The sequence below is a fragment of the Squalius cephalus genome (assembly GCF_949319135.1).
Source record: "Squalius cephalus genome assembly, contig: scaffold_54, whole genome shotgun sequence".
NCBI lineage: Eukaryota > Metazoa > Chordata > Actinopteri > Cypriniformes > Leuciscidae > Squalius > Squalius cephalus.
The window spans coordinates 148,060-168,939 of NW_027645834.1; positions in this window are offsets into that span (position 1 = coordinate 148,060).

Below are 20,880 nucleotides of genomic sequence, written 5' to 3' on the forward strand. Positions count from 1 at the left end.
CTGCAGGAACGTCTCCGAGACGCTTGAAGAAACCTTCCTGCAAAGCTACTGTACTGTGGAAAGCACTGGAACTTGTGTTAAAATCAAGCGGCAACATTCTGATCTGAAAAATGAAGCCTACCCGGAAGTGCGAAAAACTGCAATACATCGAAAATCCGCTGGAGGGAGGTCCCAAAAGGGAGCAAATGTCCATAGCCCCCATAAACGGCTTCAAACCATAGACTGTAAAAGCTTCAAACCCGTTCTTCAGAAAGTCTATGGGTGACGTCACAGACGCTTTGTCCATATTTTTTACAGTCTATGGTTAAAATGCTGTAAAATGAGAATGTTTGGAAATGTAAACTGATATTCCCTACTGACACACTACAGCAAAATATATAAATAACTGACTGAAAACCATATTTTGGGGGGTGGGGGGGATATTAACATGCCTAAGATTTTTGCACAGTACTCTCTCTCTCTCTCTCTATATATATATATATATATATATATATATATGTATATATACTGTATATAATAAAATATTTATATATGTAATGTTTATAACAAATAGAAAAAAACACCTAAACATTTTGACCAGTGTGGTTCACATAATGACAAAAACACTATGTTTTATTAATGCAAGGTTTGTGTTCTCGAGCCCCAGGCACTGTTGTTGTGCAAATGAGCGGCCGGAGCGCGTTAAGGCTTTTCTGTTAGAACGGTGTTGTGTTAGCAGCCGCCAAGTTTAATGTTTACTAATGTTTACAACGGAAGTGAATCAATCAAAACTAACTTTATCTGGACAATAACTTTATTCTAGAGCTGCTGTAAAGCTAAAACAATCTGTCATGGTAATTTCCTATTATCACTGTAAAGCTGCTTTGAACTCAGGAGGATGCTGCACATTGGTGGTGGTTTAGGAGATTCCCCTTTCCTTGTAAAGCGCTTTGAGTGCTTTATACAAAAAACGACCATCAAGGTCGTGCAAGCAGCTTATTACGACCTATACTTACGTTTTAAAGTTAACCGCCCTCTAGCGCTCCTTTTAATAATGACGGTGTCGTGTGTAATGAAATGGCGTTTGACCGTCATTACCAATCAAAATAGTATTTGTTTTATTTTTGCATTTACTTGAGGTTTATACAGAAAACTGAGATGTGTAGGCCTAAATTTATTTAGGCTATATAATTTTATGTATTTGATGTGCTTTTCTTCTTCAAAAAAACCGTATTGGAAAGTAAAGGACCACATCAAAATAATTAAACTATTATCCTTTTTTTTTTTTTAAATAACTTAAGATAAACCTTTTGTAACAACAAAGTAAAAAAAAACGATGATTTAAAAAAAACACCACAGATGATAAAACCGTGACATATGTAGTGATTTTAAAACATTTTCAGCATTTTTATATTGATTTTTTTTTCAGTTCAGCTAAAGTTTTTAACATATCATCATTTGACCACATTCGTGTGGCGCTGAATAAAAAAATAAAAAATCAATGAACCAAAAGGAGGAAGAAGAAGAAGACGAAGAAGGCGAAGAAGGCGGCGTGGCCAGGTTTTTTCCTGACAGTCCCAGGTAAGGTGTGAATTTTAAGTATGCTGTTGTTTTTTTAATATATATTTATAAGTAGTTGTATGTGTTTTTTGTAATTTATGTGGAACTAAATGAGTGCATTTTGACGTCTGGGTTACAAATCAGTTGCGATAGCCATTTTACTCTTTAAGAAAGTAACTGTTAACGTTACGTTATTTCATTGCGACCTACTAAGTTAGCTAACGTTAGCTTCATCGCTAGCAGCATGTTGCTATTTCACATGCATAATCTGCAATTTCTGTCATATTGACAAATAATTTCAGCCTAATGTATCCAAAACTGTAACGTTAAATGTTTTCTCTTAGAGAAAAAGGTAGTTTCAGCATTATACAAATAAATAGTATGAGGTCACAACAGTTTTACAGCTAGCTGCTATCCAAATGATTTAAATTCAGGGTATCAATTCAGCTTGGTATATAACATTTTAAAGAATTAAAAAAATGCAGTAATGGCAAAATCGGTTGACGGAATCAATTGTTCATTGTACAGTCATTGTTATTGCCTATTTTAGGTTATAGCCACAAGTCAAGTAACCTTTATTTATATATTGCTGTTTATAATACAGATTGTTTCAAAAAAAAAAAAAAAACATATTAATTTAGTTTATTTATATAGCCGCTCTGGAGAAAACAGTGATGCCATTATCCAGATCAGTTCAGTTCTCATAATGGTGCCAATGCAGGCAGATCATTAATATTGGTGAATATTAAAGGGGCTATATGCATCTTTTTCCCCAAAATAAACGTAACAATAGCCTTTTTATTTGACCATGTATGACTCAAACATCTCCTGATGAGCATACTGACACCTTGTCAGCTCACAGTGGGTGCACCTATAAGCCTGTATCCTATTTTTCCTATTTTCTGTCGGGTCGGATTTTTCGCGCACTGTCTGCGGATGTGACGTCAAGCGCGTTCATGTTAAACGTTTCAGATCACTCTGCCACCACCGCTAGTCAGCAAACAAACTTAGTTTCTCAAACAATATATGTATTTGACTGTTCTTACCTCTGTAAACATAATGTTGACTTCTTTGCAGCGGATGACTTGTGAAGTGTGCACGTACGAGAGCGAGCAGAAAGGAAGAGCAGTTCCGTTTTTTGGCCACAGGTGTCAGTCGCGAGTTTAAATTTCAGAAAAAAGCATATAGCCCCTTTAAGTGCCCCCACTTCACATGCAAAATAAAATTTATTTAATAATACCCACTAGTGCAGTGGTTCTCAAACCTGTCCTGGCACACCCAACACTGCACGTTTTCTTTCTCTCCCTAATCAAACTCACCTGACTCATCAGCTCATTATTACATGGGTTAATGAGCTGATGAGTCAGGTGAGTCAGGTGTGTTTGATTAGGGAGAGAAAGAAAACGTGCAGTGTTGGGGGTACGCCAGGACAGGTTTGAGAACCACTGCACTAGTGCATTCAGATTTATAGGCACACACAGGTTGACAAGGACCAGTCCGTGCCCACTCTTACAGAGCCCTGGTTTCTTTTGTCTAATCATCTCATCTGTTTGTTTTCAGGCTTTTGTACCCATCCTTTATCACTGAAATATTTTACAAATCAATCGGTTCTTTTAAGAGCCAGTTTCTTTTTCCTCCTCTCTCTCTATTTCTCGCTTTCCTGTTTTTTTTTTTGTTTTTTTTGTTTTTTTTGTTTTTACTTTATCCTTCAATTATTTATATTTAAAAACATCTACAAATGGCATCAGAGTCATTACAACAATTTAATGAATGGCTGGAAGCAGCAAAAACCATGGCTGATGAGTTGGAAACCCAAAAAGTAAAATATTTCATTATTTCTCTATCATGTTATTTACCTAAATTTAAAAGAAAACGCCTCTGCAAATGCTTCCCCAAAATTTATCATTTAGTTTTTACTTGCAGACTAAAAAGAAAAGGAAAAAAAGGGAACTGAAGTCTCCAATGTTTCCTGGAGAAAGAGAGACCAGCATGGGTACATCCTACCACAACGTGTTCAGAAGAAACGATCTGGTCAGTAAAATATACTGCATACTGTTGTTCACAAGTGTCTAAGCTTTTGGTCAGCAGTGATGTTTTCTATATCATTACGTGTGTTTGCAGTTAAACCTGCCGGCACTAGGGAGATCTCAGAGGTTGAGGAGGTGCAAATGAATGATATTCCGCAAGAGGTACCAAGTCTTGGTAAGCATATTGAATTTGGAAGCCTAAATAATTTCAGCTTTTCTATTTAAATTTAAAATGTCACATATAGGCAACTATTAAAGTATGTAATTCCCATTCCTATCATGCATATGAAGTGACAAAACCATATAAGAAATTGCTAATTTGCTTTATTAAAATGCATTATTGCAACTGGCTTTTTCCTTATTATTATCATTTTATTTTTTATTAATTTAGATCAAAATCTTCAGAGGCTAAAACACCTGTTAACTTCTGTGGCTGTCTCTGCATCAGTGGAAGTAGAAGAGACACCCACCATGTCTGCATGGACCAAAAGACAGGTCATCTCTGAAAAGAAATTCAGGGCTGCAATGCCAGAGATCTTGAATTGCATGTTGGCTGCAGAGACAGTAACCCAGCATTGCTGTCAACAATGCAAAACTGTTGATGCTGTTGTCCGATGCCTAGACTGTGTTCCCTCAGGAAATCAGTTTTTCTGTTCATCATGTGACATCGAGATCCACAGAAAAAATGTTTTCCATGATAGGGAAGCGATGTTTGATGTTTTTTTAAAACCTATTCCACCAACATCCGTAGTGGTGGTTGATGAAAGGGGCCAATATCAACTCAGTGAACAAGGTATGTTCATATAATGTAGTAGGTGCCCTCTGCAGTTTCCTTTTATTTAATTTTTTTTGCTTAAATGTGTAGGCATTACTGATATTACTTTCTGAAATTTGATTTACTGCAGTGTGTATGCTTCCAATTCCTCCACCAATGCAAATCTGTTCCTGTGGTCCAAACCAAGACTTCATAATTATCCCAGGAAAGCAGACTGTATTGGTGACTATCAACGGTATGTTTTGTCAATTCCTTCTACCTTTTTATATTCGACCAGATGAAGTCAAGCATAATAATGGCTTACTATATTATTTTGTCCTGTGCTGTACTAATACAGGTCAAATAGTAAACACATGTTTGTTTTAAGGTCCATACCACCTGTGTCTGCCTTGTATAAGCTGTCCACTTTGCTCTTCCAAATGGACTCCTGGGATTAGTGACTTGCTTCAATACAGATACTGGCCAGCAACCACTAGCTGCCAAATGCTGTTTAAGTTTGATCTGTTCACATCATTTGAGCAGATGAAATTAGCCAGCCCAGCTTTATCCCAACAAGCATTTCTCAGAATGCTTGAACATCGATGTCTTTGCACTGGTCGGGTAAGGGCTGTTTTCATTTCCAAAATGTTTGAATTCCAGACTTTAAAATCTTTTATTAACCAAAATAATGCCATCCTTCTTTCCAGACGGGTAGTATTTGCGGTGATACCTTCCACAGAGTCTTTCGAGAGTTTGCTTTCTGCAATTTTAAGAAAGAAGATCTGTGCCTGATGGAGCCCTTTAAATGCCCAGCATGTACACCAGACATGCTTGCTATATCTGCAGACGGTAATAGAAAACATTACCGGTTCAAGAAGTCCAAAGGGTAAGTGAAGTGGATTTTTTTTTTTTTTTTTTTTTTTTTTTTGGATATAGGGTGGTGCAGTGGTCTTTTTGTGTCCATGCTGCATCTCACCTGTCACCCAGTGCTAGATGTGATGGGCTCTAGACCCCCCATGCCATGACCAAAGGAAAAGCAAGTTTAGCTATTGGTTGGATGGACTGATAGTTATTTATAGAGAAACTATACTTCACCTTATTGCTGTAAAAAATAACAATCATTTTGTGACATCTAAACATTTCTTCAACATAATATTTTTTGGCTTATTATTATTATTATATAATTATACTTTTATTTGAAATTCATGGAAAGTAACAAAATGTGTCAAATGTGTGATTGCTTCACATTTAAACGTAAATGCTTTTACAATTTAAAAAGTGTTTTGAAAGATATAGCACTGTTTTAAACAAGCTTATGATTGATATTACAGTTCTATGAAAGCAACCTGGTAAATTGTTCAGGAACTTTGTCTCCCTTCTGTAGCCTGAAGACACAAACAAAAATAACATTATTTATTTCTGTACTTTAAACAGTATGTTTTTTATTTCTTACATAAGTTAATGCCAAATTACAGTATTAATTTCCACAGGACAAATACTCTAAACACAGTGTTCAAGATCAAATGTAATTCATACAGACTAAAATGTTTGGCACGTTTATGGTTAATTGTCATATTAATTTAGGTGAATGCAACGTTTAATCATTTTTATGTAATTGTGTTGACTTGGCGATGAATTCCTCTTATTTAACAGGACAGAAGAACCATCTCTTTTTGATGGACTGTTCATTGCACAAGATGGCAAAGTATCTGCCTTTGTTGACCAAATTAGAAGCCAAATGTTAAGTGTAAGGATTTATTTAACTCCATAACCCTTCTTTTTGTTTAATTTTATTTTTTCTTGTCCTGGGATTACATGTAACATATTGTTTCTACTTTCAGAGGACAGGTCATGATGTTTGCGGACCGGCAACATTTACAGCAGGCAGAGAAGTAGCACAGAAGTCCAGGGCCAAGGTGGATGAAGAGGGCCTTGAAATAGCTGTGTGCAGACATGGAATCTTGCTGCAAGGCTTGAACCACTACCGTGGTGAAATATATGCCTACCCAATGTTCCTGCAGAAGGAGCTGGCACAAGCTGCAAATGCAACATTCTTTTGTATGGACATTGCTTGCAGGTAGATAGCCATTGCCAAGTGATAACTGAAGTTTGTACTGATGTTTTACCTTTATTAATATATGTAATGCATGGGAATAACACCATGACTAACTAAAAATCACACATTTTATATATATATATATAAAATGAATATGGCTACTACCTTATCAGTACTGATACAACACATTACCATACATATGACTACATACTGACATGTGTCATAGTGTTATTTGATTGGTTACAGGAATTGTACTAGTCATTTAGATCCTGGTTTGTCTCATTACCAGTTTTGCAAATTTTTCCATTACAGGTACTGGCCTTATTTAGAAAAGATGGCAGAAAAGTTTTCTGAGCTCCAACACCTTACCACGATGAAGCCTTTTCTATCTGTAATGCATGCCAAGGCTCACACTGGCAAATGTGAGGTACTGTGTGCAAGCTAAGTTTACGTTTTAATGTTAAGTTTTTTAGAAACATATAAAAAAGTGAGAAACTGTCATATAAGTGAGATATACAAAATGTTTAGTGCTGGGTATCCTCAAGGACAAGTTTAAAAACACTTATTTAGTGTGTGTGTGTGTGTGGATATGGATATATCTCTATCGGTGTATATATATTACACCCACACACACAATGCTTATGGACTTTTTAAATATAATTAACATTAATATCATTAATATCAACACTTTTACAACAGTACTGATCATTCTGGTTTAACAGCAGGGTTGTTTGTAGGATATGCTTCCTGATCCCTTCCAAAAGTTCTAACTGCACAATTGCAGTTGTGAAAGCTTTTCTTTCATAGTTATCCTACCTCAGAACATTTTATATTTTCACATATTGAACATATAAAAATTTGCTCATGGCACCAAATTCAATTGATGATACACAAACTAATAAGATTTGTATGATAAAGGTATGTCTTGATCTTATTCTTTGGAGCAGGTTAGGTGGGGCGGTAGAAGCCAGGAGGGTGCAGGAAATACTGTTGGTGAAGAGGTGGAACAGGTCAATAGCTTCCTTTCAAGGGCAGCTCTTACTACAAAGTACATGACCAAGTCAGGTTGGTTGAAAAAGGGTTAACCCTTGTGTTTGACACAATGCTAGATTGTACCATTGATTTGTTCTTATTGTTTTTTTTTTTTTTTTTATAGGCAGAGGAGATATGATAACTGTGCTTGCCATGGGATGGAACAATAGGAAGGTGGAGAGTCTCCACAAGACACTGGCGAAAAGATTTGTCAAAGTAAGAATCCTAGACTGCATGTTAAGGTGTTTTCTGGGCCCTGGAGACACTATGACTGTGATCGCGCTCTCCCCTGCATTTTTTTCGGGGGCATTTGTGGTTAATTTTGCAGTGATAACTATGTTTTCTGTAATTTTTTATCTTTTTAAATAGACTACACAGAGAGCAGAAATGGAAGCAGCCAATCTTGAGAGTCTCAAGCAGGAGTTACACATCTCTTTGGAGGATGCTGATCGGTGGGTGTGTGATGTCAAGCAATGGGCAGCCACTGGTATGTAACACGCTGGTGTATACATTTCCATATATTTTTTTCTACATTTTTGTAGTGATACTGTGTTTTCTGTAATGGTCGACTTTGCTTATTTCTGGTTTTCAAGAGAGACACAGGACTCACAGTAGGCAGGAAGAGCTCCAGAGTGAAATCGATGAGATTATTTTTTCCATCCGAAGAAAGAAGCATGATCTGTATCGACAAAATGATATTTGATACTACATCACTCAACTTGCATGTTGTAATTTTAATTTGTTAATTTTTTTTTTTTTTTTTTTACTTACAGACAGTAACCAAACAAGGCAACGCAAACGGAGAAGACTTGGTGAGCTCAAAAAGACACTCAGAGAGAAGATAGTGCTGTACAACACCATTCCTGGCTGTGAGGACAAAATTGACACCGAAGCAGCATGCAGTCTCTCTGATGATTTTATTCTGCCTTGGGAAGCACAAGGAGATGGTAATTAATGTCTTGTATTTTTGTGCTTTTTTTAAATTCACAAAATCCAGTTGATTGTTAGTTTTTTTTGATTGCTAAACAACAGTGAGCACAACTGGAGTCACATGTGCAAAACTCTAACTACAGTCTGCACAGCAGCAGTTCATGTGGACCAAACTCTAGTTCATTTTTCATTGGTTGAACAGTTTTTAAAACTCTACACACTTATCCCTAGCCTGACTACGTCAGACTTCCTACTTCCGCTCAATTTCATTTCGCTTCTGTAGTCAGTCTGAGATAGCAGCTTATCTTTCAGTTTTCCAGCGGCCTTCAGACGGCCGGGCCAATCAACGAACAGAGGGCGGGCTGAGAGCCGTGACGTAGATGCTGATTGTACCGTAGATGCGTAGATTTACTTCACATAATCTGCAAAAGTCATTCACAGCCATGTTCACTCCGGTATTTCGCTCGATGGTTTAGTTTTTGCATCATACATGTGTTTACAGTGGAAGTTAGATGCGGCTGAGCATGCGCATAACACACGCCATAACCAAACGTTATGTGATTGGCTTACGGGTAACCAATGATTTTAAACTTCAGACAAGCGCCCCCCCGCGAGAGAGAAAACACTTCTCTATTATGCTATTCCAGACTCTCTCTACGAAGCAAAGTGAAGTAGCAGAGTTTGGTATTACCAGGCTAACTTATCCCATGACTTCAACCACAACCTGCACAACACTGTGGATTTACTGTGTTCAAATGCTAACACACTGCTGTCAAAACTGTGAACCACACATTCAAAAAAAGAATAGATTTCAGCCTTTTGCCTTTCAAACACTGCTGATTGCAATTTCAGCTGAAAGGCTAAGCAGGTGTCTTGTTTTAGACTTGTTAGTGAGAACACACACACACACACACACACACACACACACTTTTAAGGCGGGCATACACTGTGCGATTTTCGTCCGATTTTGAGCCGAATCAGACTCGTGCGACTCTTTTTCGGCTCGGGCCGATTTTCAGCTTTCTCGTGCGTCGTTTGTCGTGCAGTGTTCGTGCAGTGTACAGGGGGAAACGAGAGGCGATTAAGCTCTCACGATGAATTTCTGGCATGTTAGAAATTTTGGTCGCTCCTCGTGACTATATCGCACAGTTGAAGCAGAGCTACGAACCGATTGCCCTAAACTCAGTGTTTTTTCCCTCACTGCGCCTGCTTGAAAACAATTTCATCTGCAGCAAAAAAAGACAAAAGGGAGCTTCACTGTAATCGACCTAAATGTTTTAGACAATTTTTTAATGAGGAGAATAAGCTTCTATGTAATATTTTATTATCCTCACAGCGCGTTGGTTATGCGGTGATGCGCTATGAAATTGTTGCGTGGCAATTTAATTATAATAGCCTATCACTTTAATAATAAAAGTAGCCTATGACCTTCCCTAATAATAATAATAATACAATAATTCTAGCCTACTAAAAATGTAATATATAAATTGGAAATGTTAAATCTTCTTGATATTGATAGCTGATGCTTGTTTTGACAATATCTCTGACTCTGGATATGATATCGTCTATATAGGCGCAACCCGGCACAAGGGTTTATCGCACTGATTCGCGCATATTTCACACGTATAGTGTGAGCAGTCAAGTCGCAGCTCGACATTCGGACCGTATAGTGTGAGCAGTCAAGTCGCAGCTCGACGTTCGGACCGTATAGTGTGAGCAGTCAAGTCGCAGCTCGACGTTCGGACCGTATAGTGTGAGCACATAAATCCTGAGCTTTGGCTTTACATCGCATGCGATCTACTCGTTCAGTGTGAGTAGGTTCCTTGCTGAAATCGCACAGACATCGCACAGTGTATGCTCGCCTTTAGTTTCTACCTTTTTTTCTGATTACTGTAATTCTGTAAATTACTACAGACTATTGAAGCAAACTGCTAATTTTCATTTACCTTAAAGAATTATGTTTTAAAAATTTAAATAAATCATCTGAAAGAATGTCACTCTTTTCTTTGAAGAATATTTTACTTTGTATGAAGTCACTGAAATTGTTCAAACTGTAAAGATGAAAAGTTAGTATTTTCTGTATTGGTGTTTGATGCTAGTGTGTGTTCTGAGTGACAGTGTGTGCTATCTCAGTGAGGGTTGTGCATAGTGTTTGGCTGCCCTGAGCCTGTTTTGAGCCGTGTGTTCAGAGTTGTGTTGCTCTGAGTGAGTTTTGCAGCTGATGTGAACTGTTTAGCTCAGGTGACTGTTGGTAGTGCAGACTGTAGTTAGAGTTTTGCACATGTAGCTCCAGTTGTGCACACTGTCGTTTAGCAATCGAAAAAACTGTAATACAAGTAATAACACTCATTTTATAAAGTTCTTCATCAATTTTATTCTCAAGGTGCTCAAAATGACTAGTGAAGAACACTGTGCTAGATGTAAAGCTGAATATGTTGTTTGTTAGAGTTTAATTTTTTTTTTGTCCTCCACTTTTATTTTCAAAAATAGTGGTGAGTCTCCGCTTGAAGAGGCGACTGTTTGACCAAGTCATGCTGGTCAGGCGCATGGAGGAGGAGAAGATAATAATCGTAAAGGAGATGACTCAGCATTATCAACATCTAAAAAAAACATTGGACAAACTGGATAGTCTTCTTCGGGAGACTAAAGTGGACATCAAGATCCATAGTATGTATGATAAATGTTTTTTATCTAATGTGCAAAAATATGGTGATGCCACTAACCAGGATGTTATAGTTTCCTGTAAATATTGCTTCAAAAAAATAACAATACTTAGCTGTTATTTTTTGTTTTGTTTTTATGAAATGCTGCTTAATTATCAATGTCAACTTTCTTTTCACTTTTTACCTCAAGATCCGCCTAGAGAGCTGACCGAAGAGGGACACAGGGGGCTCTACTGCTGTATCTTACACAAGCGGCAGATTCTCCAGCAGAAAATTGCAGCAGTCACCAGCACCTATGGCAGTGTCAACACAGACCCTTCCCTCTTCTTGCTGGAGGAAGATGTTGAAGAGGAGAGTGAGGACAACAGCAGTCCAGAACTTTCTGAAGAAGAGTTTTAAAGTTTTAGCACAAACATTGGAAGCATTGGATTCATCATCTTCCCAAAATCAGACTTTTGAGTTCTAGTCTGGAAATTAAATATTTTTCAGAAATAATTAAAACAAATAAATAAGTAAAAGTCATTCAGGCTACTGTGTCTGTTGTTTTTTACAGAAATATTTTCTAACTGCAGCAAATTTGAATAACAGAAGGGTCTACATTATCCATAAGCTATTCAAGTAATATTATTTGAATATCAAATATTCAATATAAAATAAGCAAATAAATAAAATAACAAATAACTAGCCTAGAAATAAAAGGGAGGGAGGGTTATATAAAAATGTAGTTAATGTAGACTAATATATATTCCTTTATTTTATGGAATATTCTTTGATTTTAGAGTTGCACATATCTTTTCAAAATGTATACATTTGTTCTTAATTTCATGTTATCTTCATAATGTAAAGTACATTAAGAATATATTATATGTATAATATAAGAATATATTATATGTATAAAAGGACATTTTTATATAATATATTAAACTGGGGATTCTTGCTTTATCCAAAAAATTATTGCATTAAAAGCTGTAATTCTCAGCATTCTAAATAAATATACATCATTTTTATTAAGTAGCATATAGTCCTATACCCAAAACTATATTTTGTATCTTTATATATTTAGTTTTTTATAAAGAAATCTTCCCTGAATTAGGCTACTTCTGTTCACTGAAGTACTTCTGTTCTGTTCACTGCATCTTATCCAACATCCTAAAGATAAATTATTATAATTAGAAGATATTTCTAGTGTTATAAAATATCGCATATTAATTTTCCAAGCAAAATGTATATTTTAGTCAGAATTATTGCGCTCCTATGCGTGCAGCGGCGCTCGTTCAATATGAAGATTAGCAGTAAAATGGATACATTTGCTCGACTTTCTAACATTTACAGATGGAGAATGTAACTGTAAAATTTAATTTTTGAAATGAGGGGAAAAAACATGTCACAAACGCATAAAACAGCACAAAATATAGGCTGTTTGATGGTGGATCGATTTGATCCACGATCGACCTCTAGGGCTGCTTCAGAAACGCGTGCACGCGCAATTATCTAGACTTGATAAACCTGGATCAAATTAGTGAGATTGCGTGAACTTCAATTACCTTTTATGGAACCACTTTAGCCCCAACTCATTTGTTAGGCTCATTCAAGTCCGGTTTTGGAGTTTAATCCCCGCTTTCAAAATACTTGCTATTGTTGACATTACTAAAACTGCATAGACTTTTATGTTTCAGTTTTACAGGTAGGCTATTTGCATGCAAAACATGCAATCAACCATTTTACACTAAATGTCTTGGTTGGGAACTGTCCACATGTACAGTACTGTTCACATTCATAAGCATTCCAGTAAAAAGCAAATCAGTTTTTATTCCTTTTACTACAGGAGGTACAGTAGAAACACGGTTTGAACAGAAAAAGCTTTACAGTATTGCTTACAGTGAACAAAATATCCATGAAACACACAAGAGCATTCTGAACAAAAAAAAAACAACAGCAAATTGGGGGGTGGGTGGGGGGGGGGTTATCTCTGCAATCTTCAGGGTTAGGCCACATTTTTTCATCAAGATCACATCTGATATCATCCAAAAAAATCCTAGATTGATATGTGGGGTTAGGGTTACGGTTACGGTTAGGGTTAGGTACAATCGTGTTTGTGTGTGTGAGAGAGAGTGTGTGTGTGTGTGTGTGTGTGTGTGAGTGTGTGTGAGTGAGTGAGTGAGTGAGTGAGAGAGTCTGTATCAGTGTGTGTGAACGAAGTACACAACTTCCTTACTTGAGTGAAAGTACAGATACTACTGGTCAAATATTACTCCGTTACCAGTAAAAGTTGTAAAAAAAAAAACCCACAAAATTACTTATCTATGCGATCTTCAGGGTTATGCCACATTTTTTCATCAAGATCACATCTGATATCATCCAAAAAAATAAAAATCCTATATATACAGTAGATGGCTATGTGGGGTTAGGGTTAGGGTTACGGTTAGGGTTAGGTACAATCGTGTGTGTGTGTGTGTGTGTGTGTGTGTGTGTGTGTGTGTGTGTGTGTGTGTGTGTCACGGTGTGACAAATGAGGGCGGAACTAAAGTTCGCCGCAATTGTGTCCCCTCCGGTATAATAACAAGGAAACACTACCCCCCGTGTAAATGTATATCTGTTGCCCTGCCAACCGGGATGAGGAAATTGACACCAGGGCTGCGTCCGAAATCGCATACTTTGTGAGTAGGTACTACATTTAAATTAGAACGTACTTCGCGACCGTTAAAAAAGTACGTTCTATATAGTATGAATACGGGTAGTATGAATGGAGTCCGGACGTACTACATGCGCCATGTTGGTATTGTCACGTAACATGCACGGTCACATCAGCGCGAAAATTTAAAGAGCCCGTTCCACTGACTGCACCAGAGCAATGTTTTTAGTTCTTCTTTCCGCTTTCGTCTGCGTTTTTACGTCGTTCGTGCTCACAATTCAGAGTCGTCGGTCAGTTGCTCGCACACACACAAACCTGTGAACAATGACAGAGGTTGATTTTTGGTAAGGAAAAAGTAATTTATTTGCTTGTGATAGTGCCATCAATGAATAAACATGAATGAATCAATAATATGCGTGTGTTTATCTCTGTCGATTCATTCATGGATGGCAATATCACAGTGTGTGTGTGTGTGTGTATATACATATATATACACACACATATAAGAAATGGATCATATACATATAATACATATACTGTATACATATAAATAATCCAACACAGAAAACAAGTGTCTTGTCGATTCAAATTGTATTTTAAAATAAACTATGAACACGTTACAGATTGTGAGCCCTACAACGCCAATTCTTCATCTATATTTTAAAGATGGAGCTGACCTCCACCCCTCACGGTAGTCCATCCAGTCACTGATTGCGTACCATGGGTGGGAAAAAAAGGACATCGAGGTGCTGGTGTTCTAGCTACATATCACATATTTGAGCTTAATTTTTTTTACAAATTATTTACTTTAAATTTGGGTAGGAAAAATTCAAGTGGAAATCCAAAAATTGCCCAGGGTGTAAAGTTCTCATCTTGTACACATGCTTTTAAAGAAACAGATTTTAAATTATTTTAAAGTGATGCCCAACAAATGAGAGTGTTAGTAAGAAAGTCCCTTTAGATCTTTAGAAACCTGTGAAGGTTACCTTACTGAAGCTGCTGACGTTCATTTTCTTCCCTCAAGATGACACTTTAATAAAAAAGTTTTAAAACTTTTGCTTTTGGTGGTGCTTTAAGCTCTATTATACTACTTTGTGCCAAAGTTTTGTGATTTTGTTTTAAACTTTTGTATTCTGTATCCATTTAAAAGTTAAATAATATACAAAAATAAAGCAAATACATTTTAAAGGTGTCTGGGGTGTGTGGGTATTTCTCTTCAGTGTGGCACTCATATTTTTCAGATATACCTGCAATTTGCTTTTCAAAAAAAAAAAAAAAAAAAAAAAAAATCTGGAATCTGCCACAGAAGAAGTGCACACACAACACCCTTTAAAAATATTAATTACTCCATGCCACATATTAAATACTTTACAACTGACAATCTAACTACTGTAAATCCCTGGGAATTAAGTGTTTTGTAATAAAACTTGCTAAAACAGCATTACAAAATGAACTTACTAACAAATAAATGGAAAGAGAGTGTGTAACATTTGTTTTCTTTATTATAATTTTTTTTTAGCAATTTCTAAAAGCTGAAGGAATCTTTCCTCTTTCTTTTCTCGTCGCTCTTTCTTTTCTTTCCTCTCTTTCATTAGCCACTCTATAAGAACACAGGTGTGGTCATCAGCCCCTGCAAAATCAACACAGAATTTAACATTAGTGATGAACCATGCTCAATCTATATTATTAAATTAATATTAATGTTGGACAAGTTGAGGTAAGTTAACAGTTACACTTGATAACAGTTGCTTGCTTTGTAGCCAACACATATTACATATCAACACTGGTAAAGAAGAAATAAAATCGTTAAAATTAAAAAATAAAAGTTTTGTAACCCTCTCATTTAACTGAGAAACAACGTCGTTGTTTAAATAAAACAGTGTTAACTGACAGACATTAGCTCGTTCTGTTCGGCAATAATAATAATGATAAAATTGTCATTTTGCAGCCAATTCACAAACTTGTACCCTCGATTTACATTATTTAAACTTTTAACAAGTCAATCGTTTACTTGTATGATGTTAAACGAATACAATTTAACCACAAATAAACAAAAAGTGTGTTGTAAAGTACTTACACTTGAAAACAGCCGCGTCTCCGTTTTCCGCCATTTTCAAATATAACGACGACAACTCCTCTCCCGTGGCATCATGGGATAGTAAAGTGTCCATCGTATGCGCACTTCAGAATCTCGCCGGATGTAGTAGGTCATCCGGGTACTTCTCGCCTACTGTTTTTCGAATTCTATGATTTCGGACATACTACTCTGCTCGCGTACTGTTTTTCGCATACTATATAGTAGGGAAGTATTCGATTTCGGACGCAGCCCAGGTGTGGGAAATTAATCTAGAGCCATGACGAAGCCATGTGGGCATTGAGAAGGATATAAAAAGCCAGTGAAGAGAGACTGCGTGTGGTTCTCTCCCGTGAGAAGTCGTTCTATTTGAGTGTTGCAGAGAGGAATAGGGTATATGTCGAACGTCGCATGACGAAACCGGAAACCTGGTCTCATCGCATCCGCTTGTCATAGAAAGTGTTAACAGCCGTATGAACTGACGCCGATATCTATGGAATTTTAAGGTAATCAGCTAACCTACCTATCTCACTTTGTTATTGGCGTTTTATTCTATTTAAATATCTAAACGTTAGTGTGAAGATTTTTTTTTTTTTTAACTTTTAAATATCGATCTTCACATGCGAGGGACATTGGTTATGATCATCTTTGCTCGCTCCTTTTAAGTTATCTTGAGTAAAACAGTAAAAAAATGCAAGAAGCACATACAAAAGACCTGAACCGGAAGCGATGCGTTCTGTTTTCCGGTTTCGTAATGCGACGTTCGACATATACCCTATTGTGGTGTGCAAAGGGAAGTGCTGCTGGAGGGGACTCGAGGAGTGTGGAAGAGTTGTGAAAACACACCGTTTGCCTGGAAGGGAGAGAGATAAGTAATCGACCATCGTATCTCGTACCTGCATGTTTCAACACTGAATTTGAGGTGGATTGGAGTGCTTTGATTGTGCTATCTAAACGTCACTGAGTGAATTATACTGATTCATGTTCGATCTCTTACCCTCTTCCCCCGTGCTGGAACGGTGATGTGAATCCTGTCTATGTCTGTGGAGGAAAACCCTGAAACATCTTTTTCCCAACATTGAAGCTCGTTGCTTGTGGCACGGAGACCCCTGGGTGAGTGCTGGCCTTATCTGCACTTATTTGAAGTGGATTGCAGTGCCTAAATTGACGTTTCCCCCCTCACGTTGCATGTTTGGAGTGAAATTGCTGTGTGTGTGGAAGATTTATTCTCTCTTGCCGTGCACTCCCCTCGTGCCATGCTGGTCTACTGTCAGTAACTGGAGCTTAATAATGTCGATTGGTTCCATCTGTTGAGGACTAGAAGGAACAGCATCTGTAAGTCAAACCAACCTCTCTGTTTTGAAGTAGTGGTCCTGACTGTCTTAGAAGAAGCTCCGCTCAGCCTGTTGACTTGGAGTCTGCTGCAGCACTAAGCCCACCTGCACGGTGTGAAGTTATCTGCCCCCTGCAACACATATGAGAACTGTATACTGCTGTTGAAGTTGATTCTGTCTGTTCTAGAGAAGCTCCGCTCAGCCGGCGACTTTGAGTCTGCTATAGCCCCCGGCCCATCTGTATGGTGTGAAGTTATCTGTTCCCGGCAACACACGTGAGAACTGTATACTGCTGTTGAAGTTGATTCTGTCTGTTCTAGAGAAGCTCCGCTCAGCCGGCGACTTTGAGTCTGCTATAGCCCCCGGCCCATCTGTATGGTGTGAAGTTATCTGTTCCCGGCAACACACGTGAGAACTGTATACTGCTGTTGAAGTTGATTCTGTCTGTTCTAGAGAAGCTCCGCTCAGCTGCGACTTTGAGTCTGCTACGGCCCCAAGTCCATCTGCATGGTGTGAAGTTATCTGTCCCCTGCAACACACGTGAGAGCTGTATACTGTGGTGAAGTTGATTTTGTCTGTCTTAGAGCAGCTCTGCTCAGCTGCGACTTTGAGTCTGCTACAACCCCAAGTCCATCTGCATGGTGTGAAGTTAGCTGTCCCCTGCAACACACGTGAGTTGTATATTGCTGTTGAAGTTGATTCTGTCTGTCCAGGAGAAGCTCCGCTCGGCCTGCGCCTTTGAGTCTGCTATAGCCCCCGGCCCATCTGCATGGTGTGAAGTCACCTGTCCCCGGCAACACACGTGAGGCCTATATACTGCTGTTGAAGCTGACTCTGTCTGTCCTAACTGTCTGTCCTGGAGAAGCTCCGTTCAGCCTGCTGACTCGAGTCTGCTGCAGCCCCAGAGTCCCAACTGTCTACCCACCTGTGGAAACTCACCTATCCGTCGTAGGCCTCCGTGAACCTTGCATCAGTGTGGGAAGAGGACCAGCCCCGACTGTCTACTCACCTGTGGAAACTCACCTGTCCGTCGTTGGTCCCTGTGAACTCTGCATCGGTGTGAGAAGAGGAAGAGCCCTGACCATCTACTCACTGGTGGAAACTCACCTGCCCATCGCATCCCATTGTGAACCCTGCATCAGTGTGGGAAGAGGACCAGCCCTGACTGTATACTCACCTGTGGAAACTCACTTGTCCGTCGTTGGTCCCTGTGAACCCTGCATCAGTGTGGGAAGAGGACCAGCCCTGACTGTATACTCACCTGTGGAAACTCACCTGTCTGTCGTCGGTCCCTGTGAACCCTGCATCGGTGTGGGAAGAGGAACAGCCCCGACCGCATACTCATCTGTGGAAACCCACCAGTCCATCACAGGCCACTGTGAACCTTGTACCGGCGTGGGAGTGGGCCCCGGAGACTGCTGCATTGCCTCGATTCCGGGGAAGAAGAAGAAAGGAAGATTTTAGCTTAGGTTATTCAAATTACTTTTAACTTTAATAAAAATAACTGTTATTCCCTTGAATTCTGTTTCCGTCTCGTCTCTGACACGTTCCTCAGGGTGGTCCTGGTTCAGGGGTGGGCGCAGTCCGGCTTGGCCCATCCCGACCTGTGACATGTGTGTGTGTGTGTTTTTGTAAACAAAAAGTTTACATTTTGTCACATTTTGGACATGTGCCCTAACAGGCTTATGTTCAGAAAGCACTTTGAGGGCTTCAAGCGTGTGTGTGTGTGTGTGTGTGTGTGTGTGTGTGTGTGTACACACATTTCTGTATGATTTATAAGCTTTTGTACCCATGGGGACCTCAATTTAGGTCCCCACGGTGACACGAGTCCCCATGAGTCTGTGTGCATTCAGGTTTAAGTCCCCACCGGTGTAAAAAAAACATGTCCACAACACACACACACACACACACACACACACACACACACACACACACACACACACACACACACACACACACACACACGCTTGAAGCCCTCAAAGTGCTTTCTGAACATAAGCCTGTTAGGGCACATGTCCAAAATGTGACAAAATGTAAACTTTGTCATATAGCTAAACCAAATACATCGCTGGAAAGGTCTTGACCTGGAGAGTAACATATATAAATTTGAAGGTTCTATATTATTACTGCTTTGAGATATTGACCTTTGAACCTTAACCTCAGGGCATATTTGAAGGCTTATAATTATGGGACAAAAAGTGTTACGGACATGAGACCAACTGTTATAGAAAGGTGTTGACATGGGTTATAAGTTGAGTAGTCATAGTCATAGTCACCAAGGGGTGGGGGGGGGACTATGGTGTGAAAATAAAAAATCCCCCTTTGAACAAGACAATATTTAAAGTCTGATGCTAAAGATGTGTTCGACATCCCCTCAAACCCCTGGAATGTCACCAATTAAGTATTTATAACTTCCAATTTTAGGGAAAACCCTGGGTTTTTAAAAAAAACCTACAACTCCCTAGACCCCTCTTCAGTACTTGTGTTGACATCAGCACCCCAGTTGTAGTTCCTCCGTTTTAGGGCCGTGCTAGGGTTGTGTATATCATATATATCAAATATATCAAATATCACACACTTTCTAATAAATAATTATACTGCATGTATATGATCTATGCTAAGAAAAGACAAAAATGTTTGTTTAATGATGATATTTTAACTAAAACAGAAGACCAGCGCGCCAACTGCTCTGCTCACGTGACGCAAAGCGTCATCTCCATAGTAACGGCCCATGTCGCTACTTCCGCTATGAAAAATGTAAAACACACACACACATTTGTTTTTCATAACTGATTGGCTTTGTGTTTTCTTTCTAACTTTTGAGAGGCTGTTCACATTTGGAACAGATGCGGTAAGCGAGGGAGAAATCAACAGTTCTGTGCTCAAGAATACGGGGCAAATCGCGTCAAATATTGATTTGGGGACAGACGTTTTTACAATATGATGACAATCGTAACATAACATAATCGTTAGTGTGTGTGTGTGTGTGTGTGTGTGTGTGAGAGAGAGAGTGAGAGAGAGTGAGAGTGTGTGTGTGTGTGTGTGTGTGTGTGTGTGTGTTTGCGCGCAACTCTACATTATAGGGTCAAAATATCTATGCAAAATATCCCCACAAAGATGTCAATATCCGAAATCCTTGTCCTTTTGGGGATTTTTTTTTTCCCTTCAGAAAACAGCTTATAAATCAGACGTGTTTTTTGAAAATGTAAAAATGCAGACAGTTTTCTGTGATGATAAGGTTAATCTATGGGGGGTAGAATACACTGTTTGTTTGTAAAGTATAAAATCATTATGTCTATCAAGTCCCCATAAAACATGGAAAAATAACATTCCTTGGTCTGTTGAAGGCTGGTCTTGTTGAAATGAGAGGCCTGTTAATCATCCCAGACGTCTCAGATGGACAGAATTGATGTGAAACATATGCCAGCAGTTAATTTCTGTTAAATAATTAGTTCACTTAGTTAAAAATGAAAATTCTGTCATCATTTACTCACTCTCGAGTTGTTTCAAACCAGTTTCTTTCTTCTGCTGAACACAAAAGAAGATATTTTGAAGAATGTTGATAACCAGACAGTTGATGGTAGCTATTGACTTCCATAGTATTTTTTTTTTTCAAGTCAATGGGGTCCAGCCACTGTCTGGTTTTTGACATTCTTCAAAATATATTCTTTTGTGTTCATCAGAAGAAAGAAATTCATACAGGATTGAAACAGTTTGAGGGTGAGTAAATGATTTTCATTTTGGGGTGAACTATATCCCTTTAATGAAAGATGCAGACATTTGGCCTCTTCAAAAAGCTTTGCATTTTTTTCCTTGCATTACTTTCACTTTTATACTTT